The sequence below is a fragment of the Rana temporaria genome, chromosome 4 (assembly GCF_905171775.1).
Source record: "Rana temporaria chromosome 4, aRanTem1.1, whole genome shotgun sequence".
NCBI lineage: Eukaryota > Metazoa > Chordata > Amphibia > Anura > Ranidae > Rana > Rana temporaria.
The window spans coordinates 178623344-178632831 of NC_053492.1; positions in this window are offsets into that span (position 1 = coordinate 178623344).

The following is a 9488-nucleotide window of genomic DNA, read 5'->3' on the forward strand; positions in this document are numbered from 1 at the left end:
TCCCCCTCCTCTGTGTACAGGCCAGACCCAGACTCCTCAGTCCCCTCCACCTCCTCTGTGTACAGGACAGACCCGGACTCCTCTGTCCCCTCCACCTCCTATGTGTACAGGACAGACCCAGACTCCTCTGCCCCCTCCTCTGTGTACAGGCCAGACCCGGACTCCTCTGTCCCCTCCCCCCTCCTCTGTGTACAGGCCAGACCCGGACTCCTCTGTCCCCTCCCCCTTCTCTGTGTACAGGCCAGACCCGGACTCCTCTGTCCCCTCCTCTACGTACAAGCCAGACAGGGACTTCTCTGTTCCCTCCACCTCCTCTGTGTACAGGCCAGACCCGGACTCCTCTGTCCCCTCCCCCTCCTCTGTGTACAAACCAGACCTGGACTCCTCTGTCCCCTCCCCCTCCTCTGTGTACAGGCCAGACCTGGACTCCTCTGTCCCCTCCCCCTCCTCTGTGTACAGGCCAGACCTGGACTCCTCTGTCCCCTCCCCCTCCACTGTGTACAGGCCAGACCCCGACTCCTCCGTCCCCTTCCCCTCCTCTTAGTACAGGCCAGATCCGGACTCCTCTGTCCCCTCCCCCTCCTCTGTGTACAGGCCAGACCGGACTCTTCTGTCCCCTCCTCTGTGTACAGGACAGACCCAGACTCCCCGATCCCCTCCCCCCTCCTCTGTGTACAGGCCAGACCCGGACTCCTCTGTCCCCTCTCCCTCCTCTGTGTACAGGCCAGACCCGGACTCCTCTGTCCCCTCCACCTCCTCTGTGTACAGGACAGACCCGAACTCCTCTGTCCCCTCCACCTCCTATGTGTACAGGACAGACCCAGACTCCTCTGCCCCCTCCCCCCTCCTCTGTGTACAGGCCAGACCCGGACTCCTCTGTCCCCTCCCCCCTCCTCTGTGTACAGGCCAGACCCGGACTCCTCTGTCCCCTCCCCCTTCTCTGTGTACAGGCCAGACCCGGACTCCTCTGTCCCCTCCTCTACGTACAAGCCAGACAGGGACTTCTCTGTTCCCTCCACCTCCTCTGTGTACAGGCCAGACCCGGACTCCTCTGTCCCCTCCCCCTCCTCTGTGTACAAACCAGACCTGGACTCCTCTGTCCCCTCCCCCTCCTCTGTGTACAGGCCAGACCTGGACTCCTCTGTCCCCTCCCCCTCCTCTGTGTACAGGCCAGACCTGGACTCCTCTGTCCCCTCCCCCTCCACTGTGTACAGGCCAGACCCCAACTCCTCCGTCCCCTTCCCCTCCTCTTAGTACAGGCCAGATCCGGACTCCTCTGTCCCCTCCCCCTCCTCTGTGTACAGGCCAGACCGGACTCTTCTGTCCCCTCCCCCCTCCTCTGTGTACAGGACAGACCCAGACTCCCCGATCCCCTCCCCCCTCCTCTGTGTACAGGCCAGACCCGGACTCCTCTGTCCCCTCTCCCTCCTCTGTGTACAGGCCAGACCCAGACTCCTCAGTCCCCTCCACCTCCTCTGTGTACAGGACAGACCCGGACTCCTCTGTCCCCTCCACCTCCTATGTGTACAGGACATACCCAGACTCCTCTGCCCCCTCCCCCCTCCTCTGTGTACAGGCCAGACCCGGACTCCTCTGTCCCCTCTCCCTCCTCTGTGTACAGGCCACACCCGGACTCCTCTGTCCCCTGCCCCCAGGACCCTCACTCACATCAGCAGCAATGTCCGGATCCACACAGCACAGAGGTCCCCTCATACTCCTGGCCAGTCAGCTCAGCAGTGTCCCAATCCACACAACAAGTCCCCTCCATCTCTTCCGTAGTCAGTTAGTAGACAGGAAGTACATCACATGAGGGGGAGCAGCTCTGAAGGAGGGAGTTACATCTTTCTCCTATGAATGGAGTCTTCCAAGCACCTTATTGGTCACTAGAATACTAGCAACCAATCGTTTTCACAGGCGGGACTTGGGAGACAACAGGGGGAAGCCAGTATACTTACTTTTAGCTAATGGAAGTGACGTTCCCTCACAACACAGCGACGGCCATCTTGCTACACCCTGCACTGGTCCGCAGTCAGTCAGTCAGAAGGCGGCAGCGGACATCTTTTTACACCCACCCAAGTCTTGTATTTCACACTTATTTTTACCAGTAATCTGAGTTTATATAGTGAAATGCAGGATTTGGAAATCCCTGACATTGTTTTTATGATGAAATTTAAAAGCAGCAGCACGTCTCATGATCTCAGAGGTTTGCTAATCTGACAGAACACTGCTGATTTTAACCACTTAAGGACCGAGCCTCTTTCTGAGATTTGGTGTTTACAAGTGTATAACTACCCCCGCCGGAGCTGCTGAATATTTTGGGTGGCATGTTACCTCTATCTACTCGCCGTCCAGAGTAGTAGAAGAGAGTTGATAAAGTTCAATGTCCACACTTTACACTTCTTTTTCTAAGATTTATTTGCAGAACTTGGTTAGAAAAGAAGAAATTGTTGGAGGGGTGGAAGGGTAAACAAGTAGGTAGGTTTAGGTGCATAATCACAGATAGGAAACACTCCTGCTTCCAGCAAACAGTTCTTGTCGCCACTCTAGCCTAAGGCCCCTTTCACATGTGTGGACCGTATGTCTGCATTTTTATCCATCCGTTGCGGATGCAAACGGGACATACATTGGTCCCTATGTGATTGCAGGTGTCAGCGGATGACTATCAGCTGACACCCGTAATCACCCACCTTCGCAAAGATCCTATTTTTCGGACGGAAGAAAATCCTATTTTTCTTCTGTAGCACTACCCCCGAAGGAGCCGCTGATTTGTCATTGGGATCGGCATATTGAGTTACCTTAATGTGGCGTATGGGTGTAGTTGGAGAACAAAGCAGTGAGCGAAGGTCCAGACGGTGGATAAAGGGTTTTCCAATGCTTTATTCCAGGCCAAACACGGCCAACATCAACATTAAGTGGGAAGAGCAGGTTGATGAAGAAAAAAGAGAACCTTGCAGTGTCAGGCCCGGATGTTAACTGAGCAGTACTTGCTCAATAGAGTACCAAATGTTATTCGTCGCCACTCTAGTTGGAGTGGGTAAAGTGCCCCCGGACAGACCCCTCTCACAAGCCTGGCAGCCGAAGTGTCACTTAGGATTTTCTGGGAGGAACAGATCTCTCTCGCAGACCTGGCTCTAGGGCCTCTGCCACAGGCCAATTACTTTAGGTGAGCTAGATGGATAAATGGAGCGAATACTCCCAGTAGGTTTTAGCATAGGTCACCGGATGACAGCAAGATGTACCTGTTAACATTCCGGTCACCAGATCCCCAATTGGTTCGTTCAAGCCCTGTTGGACAACCTGCATCCGGGTTCCCCTCAAGCCGACTCCCCAATTGAACGGCACCCAGCCTGGGATCCTTTCAATAGAACTGGGGACCCAGTAAGTCACTGGAGTCCTTTTTTACCTCCGGATGAGGGTTTGTGTAGACTGCAATTCTGGCCTGGTGGGCCTCGCTGGCGGGGTCCATGGATGCGCGCACCCTGAAGGTGGATGCCGGACCTGGAACTGGGACCCTGCGAAACTAGGTTAGCACATGACACCTGTCACAGATATACCCCTCCCCAGCATGCCTTGCGTGGGAGAAACTTCTCTGATTGGCTGCTGGGGAAAGTTGCTCTGCCAGAACCCCTCTGGTACCAACTGCTGGCCAGGGATGGTAATGCATCCCTGGAGCACAGACTGACCCAGTGGACGTTTCTGGAGTCACAGAAGTCCCAATTTTAGCAAATTTTCAATGGGAGCAAAGTAACTCTCCCATTCCCCACTAACTTTAGCATAGTGCCCATACTGAAAGTAAGGGGGCGCTACACTTCCGTCTGGCGGATCGGATCGGGTGAACACGGACATACGGTCCGTGTTCATCCGATCCCCCCATAAGGGAGAGCGGAGGAAAGACAGGGCGGTCCCTGCACAGTGTGCGGGGACCGCCCTGTCAGCCGACGGCTCAGCGGGGATTTTACAGGGGATCCCCGCTGAGCTTGACGGACACCTGGAGGGTGGATCATTACTGATCCGCCCCGTGTGAAAGGGCCCTAAGGTGACCAGATTTTTATGAAATCCGGGACATATTTTTTCTTTACTAGTAATGGCGGCAATCAGCGACTCTCTGCCCGTCGGCGGCCGCCTCACAGCCTCTCAAGTCTTACTCTTCGGGCTCCGGCTACTACAGGATGGGGAGCGGAGGAAGATCACTCCGCCAGGGAAGGCAAGGAGATAGGCAGGATTTGAGCCAGGGCAGAAGAACATGCAAGCGAAGGTGAATGGGCATGTGCCCGAAACTGAAGAAATATTCCCTCCATTCCGACCAGCACATGATCATCAGAAAGGGGCACAGATAATGGGAAAAATACAACCCCCCCTATGCTAGTAGGCACGGCGGAGCGGGGGTGTGTAATTCAATTTTTTTTATTTCTGCACTTTGAAATTGCCCCTGCCCCCTATTAACCACTTGCTTACTGGGCACATAAACCCCCTTCGTGCCCAGGCGAAATTTCAGCTTCCGGCACTGCGTCGCTTTAACTGAAATTTGCGCGGTCGTGCGGCGTGGCTCCCAAACAAAATTGACGTCCTTTTTCCCCCACAAATAGAGCTTTATTTTGGTGGTATTTGATCACCTCTGCGGTTTTTATTTTTTGCGCTATAAACAAAAAAAGAGCGACAATTAAAAAAAATATATATATTTTTTACTTGTTGCTATAATAAATATCCTTTTTTTTAAAAAACTGGTTTGCGCAAAAGTTATAGCGCCTACAAAATAGGGGACAGAATTATGATTTTTTTTTTACTAGTAATGGCGGCGATCTGCGATTTTTATTGGGACTGCGATATTGCGGCGGACGTATCGGACACTTTTGACACAAATTTGGGACCATTCACATTTATACAGCGATCAGTGCTATAAAAATGCACTAATTACTGTATAAATGTGACTGGCAGTGAAGGGGTTAACACTAGGGGGTGAGGAAGGGGTTAAATGTGTAGCCTGGGTGTGTTCTAACTGTGTGGGGGGAGGGGGGTGACCGATGCTGTGTCCCTATGTACAAGGGACACAGATCGGTCTCCTCTCCTCTGACAGCACGTGGAGCTGTGTGTTTACACACAGAGCTCCACGTATCTGCTGTGTTACTGACGATCGCGTGTACCCGGCGGACATCGCGGCCGCCAGGTACACGCATCGGCTTCCCAGCGATGCGCCGGGACAGTGTGCGGGTAATGCACTTGAAATGACGTCCAAAGACGTCCAGTTGGCACCTGAGAGCCGCGCTGTTGACGTCTTTTGTCAATAGCGCGGGTCTCAAGTGGTTAAATCCAATCTGGGGACAAAACCAGGGACAGACTTGGTCCGGGGACAGTGTCCTCAATCAGGGGACTGTCCCCTAAAACTGTTGATGTCTGGTCACCTTACATTAGCTAGATGTTGGTATGGGTCCATCGTGGCATGGTCTGCAGCTTGGGGATCGATGGTACCTTTAGTTTGTAGCGTGGCCGGCCACGGCTGACAATAATAGAACAGCGTGTATACTACACGCTGTTCTGTTTATAGTGTAGCGACATGTGTGCCGAATAGAGCGTAACATCATCGCACGGTCACCGTATGCGCTCCAGCGTGGAACGCAGTACGGCGAAAAAGCGACGATTACACTCTGTATGTGGCCACGCTGTGTAAAAGTCTCACACATGCGGTATCGCCATACTCGGGAGTAGTAGCAGAATGTGCTTTGGGGTGTTGAGTTTCTCAGATTATGCCATATGGAGTTCTCCAAGGCATCATCTGAGAAACTCAAAGCCCTCAGGAAATCCTCCATGTATTACCAAATGGGCAGGTCCTTTGGTTGCTCTTCTCTGGAAGGAAACATACACTTTACCTAGACTTAAAGGGCTTGGCAAACACCCACTGCCAGCTGCAGCACTGCACCCACCAGAGAGAAGGACGCCTTGAAGAGGGCCTAAAACCCCTTATCTGTAGCATCTTTTACGTTCAGGACCTCATCCACTGGAACCATCTGGGTCTTATCCAAATAGGAAATGGCTGAGTCAACAGACGAAGAACCCCATTTTTCTTTAGAAATCCTCTTTCCTGGTGTGCACCCCTTCATCAACCAACCGATAACTCCCACAAAAGGGGGGGAGAGGAAGGAGTGTGCTTCTGTTTGCATTTCTGATGCTTCACCTCAGTGAGAACCGCTGAGAGCTGTTCACACAAACCAGAGCTGGATGCTGAAATTTCCTCTGTAAACACAAAGGAACTGATGGGTAGATTCAGGTAGGGGCGCGCAAAACTAGGTCGGCGTAGCCTAGCGTGTTTACACTACGCCGCCTTAAGTAGGAGAGGCAAGTACATGATTCACAAAGTACTTACCTCCTTACTTAGGGCGGCGTAGTGTAAATGCGGCGGGCGTAAGGGCGCCTAATTCAAATGGGTTGGGGGGGGCGTATTTAATGGTAATGAGGCTTGACCTCACGTTTTTGACGCTTTTTTGTCACTGCGCATGCGCCGGGCGACTAAATTTCCCAGTGTGCATTGCGGTTACGTACGCCGCACGGGCCTATTGATTTCGACGTGGACGTAAACGACGCAAATCCCGATTCGTGGACGACTTACGCAAACGATGTTAACATTTCGAATCTCGCGGCGGGAACGGCGGCCATACTTTAACATTGTTATTCCACCTAATAGGTGGAATAACTTTAGGCCTCCTAAGGCCTTACGGAAACGGCGTAAATCTACTGTGGCGGCCGGGCGTACGTTCGTGAATCGGCGTACAAACTCATTTACATAATCTACGCCGACCGCAATGGAAGCGCCACCTAGTGGCCATCCGAAAAATTGCAATCTAAGATAGGACGGCGCAAGCCGTCGTATCTTAGATATGTTTAAGCGTATCTCTGTTTGAGTATACACTTAAACATACGTCGGAGTAGATTCTGAGTTAGGCCGGCTTATCTACTGATAAGTCGGCCTAACTCTTACTGAATCTACCTATGAATGACTGTGCCCATGAAACAGGGGAAATAAGAGATAAGATGACCCTAAGGCCCCATACTCACGAGCAAACATGTCTGCTGAAACTGGCCCGCAGGCCAGTTTCAGCAGACATGTTTGGTCGTGTGTGGGCGCGAGCGGGCCGAATTCCAGCAAACATTTGCCCGCCGGGCCTTTTCCCAGCAGACAAATATTCCTGGACTTGTTTTAAAACAGCCCGCTGGAATTCAGCCCGCTCGGACATGTACGGTCGTCAGTACAGACCTACCGTACATGTCCAGGCGCCCGCCGTCCCTCGCATGCGTCGAATGACTTCGACGCATGCGTGGAAGCATTTTAAAGGCGGGCCGCGCACGTCGCCGCGTCATTGTCGCGGCGACACCGCGTCATCGACGCGGCGACACCGCGGACACGCCCCGCGTATTGTTTACGCGCGGACTTCTGTACGATGGTGTGTACAACCATCGTACAGAAGCCCTCTGGCAGACATGTATGGTGAAAACGGTCCGACGGACCGCTTTCACCATACATGTTTGTCCGTGTGTACCCGGCCTAAGAGAGCCATTGTGTGGCAGACTATGCAGAGGCACAGACAGAATTCTCACCGCTCCAGGTGAGCCTCGTGATGATCGGGGGTTGTTGAACCACCAGGGTGCTGGCAATGCGGTAATGGCAAAAAACAAAAGAACAAAAGCTGGACAGCCGCACTCCAAAATTTTCTTTAAAAGAGATGTCTTTATTTTCAACTGTGCATACAGTCACTGCAAGCCCACAAAAATCAGTATGGCCAACGTTTCGCACTGGCGTCAGTGCTTAGCCATGACTAAGCACTGACGCCAGTGCGAAATGTTGGCCATACTGATTTTGGAGTGCGGCTGTCCAGCTTTTGTTCTTTTGTTTTTTGAGACTATGCAGAGGGGCTTCTCTACCAGATAGAGGAATTTAGGAGCTCGCACCCTCGTCCTTCCCTCCCACCACTTTGCCATGGCTTGCTGAGGTAATAGATTCATATGCCCCAATATAGCGGCCAATATAGTGGCCCATAGCTGAAAATAGTGGCTGGTAAGTACCAAGACACCTGGAAAAAAACACCAAGATCGTGCCCATGCATGCACAGGTGTGATGGTGTCAGAGAGCTGCTTGCGTCTGGTGCTTTCATTACTGTTTCAAACACCGCTACTGCTGTATAGCACTTCATTGAGGGCGCAGCTACATGAATCTATGTATTATCGCCGTTGCTGCCCACTATTCAGGTGTCTGGCCCCCTGTTGAGAGCCGACCATCTGAATAACAGTGGTGGGTGTGTTTTGGAAGTGCCTATCAGAGCCAGTGGCTCTAATCGGCTTCCAAATGGTTAACCAGAGGGCGCACAGGCTGTGCGTTCCCTGGTTAACAATGACCTGCGTCTCAGCCAATCAGATTCACCGGGTCTGGTTACCGGTCACCTGATTGGCTGAAGCGACATCGAGGGCGGGAGAAGACATCGAGGGAGCGTAGAGGAGGAAGGCTGACCCGAGAAAGGTAAGTGCCGGGCAGGGGGGCAAACTGGCGCTATTTGATGGGGCAATTTGTTGGTATTTGAGGGGGCAAACTGGTGGCATTTGAGGGGGCAAACTGGCGGTAATTGATGGGCACAGTAGCTGCATTTGATGGCACAGTGGCAACAATTGATGGGCACAGTGTGACAATTTATGGACACAGTGGCTGCGTTTGATGGCACAGTGGTGACAATTGATGGGCACAGTGGCTGCGTTTGATGGCACAGTGGCGACAATTGATGGGCACAGTGGCGACAATTGATGGGCACAGTGCCGACAATTGATGAACACAGTGGCTGCGTTTGATGGCACAGTGGCGACAATTGATGGGCACAGTGCCGGCAATTGATGGACACAGTGGCTGTGTTTGATGGCACAGTGGCGACAATTGATGGGCACAGTGGCTGCGTTTGATGGCACAGTGGCGACAATTGATGGGCACAGTGCCGGCAATTGATGGACACAGTGGCTGTGTTTGATGGCACAGTGGCGACAATTGATGGGCACAGTGGCTGGGTTTGATGGCACAGTGGTGACAATTGAGGGGAACAGTGCCGACAATTGATGGACACAGTGGCTGCGTTTGATGGCACAGTGGCGACAATTGATGGGCACAGTGGCTGCGTTTGATGGCACAGTGGCGACAATTGATGATCACAGTGGCTGCGTTTGATGGCACAGTGGCAACAATTGATGGGCACAGTGGCTGCGTTTGATGGCACAATGGCGACAATTGATGGCACAGTGGCAACAATTGATGGGCACAGTGTGTGTTTTTTTCGTTTGTTTGTGCCCCCAAAAATGTTGAAAAACAATTTGTGCCCCCCCAAAAAAACGCCACTGGTGGCAACAATTTGCACTGATTCCATTTTTGGCGCACAAGTGCAAAGACAGGCTCCAATCAAGTCTCCGCACTGTAATGGTGCCATCCACTGCGCTGGGGAGACTCGGCTCTGTGAGCACTTACG